This window comes from Bos taurus, chromosome 10 (genome assembly GCF_002263795.3).
Source record: "Bos taurus isolate L1 Dominette 01449 registration number 42190680 breed Hereford chromosome 10, ARS-UCD2.0, whole genome shotgun sequence".
NCBI classification, from domain to species: domain Eukaryota; kingdom Metazoa; phylum Chordata; class Mammalia; order Artiodactyla; family Bovidae; genus Bos; species Bos taurus.
The window spans coordinates 68,833,478-68,834,873 of record NC_037337.1 but is presented as its reverse complement, the minus strand read 5'-3'; positions in this window follow the sequence as shown (position 1 = coordinate 68,834,873).

The following is a 1,396-nucleotide window of genomic DNA, read 5'->3' as shown; positions in this document are numbered from 1 at the left end:
GTGGAAGGGGGGAGGGGAAAACTTAGCCTGGAGGATGGGGAGCAGCATGGATGGGAAAGCTTCTTTATTATTACCCATCACTTCTTTTCCCACATCTATTGTACATGCTTTAATTCTTTCTGTTCTCTTGAGGCCAAGATGTTAAAAAACTAAAAGCTAATAATTGACTCCTTTTGTGGCATTTGCTTTATGCAGAGTCATTCCTTGCTTGTGGCAGTGATGCTAATTCATTGGCAGAAGGATTACAACGTTAAAGGAAAAGTGAAAAGCTTTGTATAGCATCACTTGATATTAAACGGGGACTGGTTTCAGGACTCCTGCAGATACTAAAATCTATAGGACCTTATATAAAATGGCCCTTATGTAGTATTTGCATATAGCCTGTGCACATCATCCCATTTACTCTGTCATCTCCAGGACACTTACAATACCTAATGTAAATGCTACACAAATAGTTGCCAGCACACAGAAAATTCAAGTGTTACTTTTTGGAACTTTCTGGAATTTTTTTTTCCAAATATTTTTGATGCTCAGCTGGTTGAATTTACATATGTGGAACTCATGGATAGGGAGGACTTTCTGTAGTTCTATAATCTAGCCACTCACATAACTACTTTGTTTCCCCAGCCCAGATCTAAGATTAGTCACAACCCATAGAGAATGTTGAAAAAAATCAGACAATATGGTATAAAGCCCTAGCAGCTGGATTAACTGTGGCCTCTGCTTAGGTGAGCTTACCTTAGATTCTTCAGTTCATTCTCCAGTCTTCTTCTTGCAGAGGCTCTAGTTAGTATATCTTAGAGACTGTGACTTTATCAACCAGAAGTCATGCAATAGTGAATTCAGCCTTTCCCTTGTCTCCTCCCACTTTGCTTCCTCCTCCTTCCTTTTTTTCCTCCCACCTCCGCTTTTCTCAGTCCACTCTGCTCTTACCATCCTCTCTCCCCAGTGGCAAGTCCAGAGGATGTGATTCCAGAATCCATGCAGGAGGCGACTCTTTGCCTCATTACTAGAATGACTGTGTGTCTTGCTTGAATCTGTGGCCCCAGCATCTTATCCAGATAGCATCTCCCTTTACTGTCAATCATGTTCAGATATGAATGATGAATTATATGGCTGCTCTAGTTATTAGAGACCAGCTCATTCTCAAAAACATTTGACCTCCACAGAGAAGAACTGTTCAAATGCAATGAGGATTTAAATGAATACAAATATACAATTTAGGGTGTACCAAAAGAGTCCCCATAGAACTAGTAATATACAAACTGAGAGGGTCAAGAGAAGCCTGGGTTAAGTCCCAGCAGAATCCAGAAGGTTAAGTCAGAACTGGGAAACCTTGGTTATGATGTTGAAGTGGGAGGGTCAATGGCAGCAGGCTGGGCCTTGGAGTCCTGCT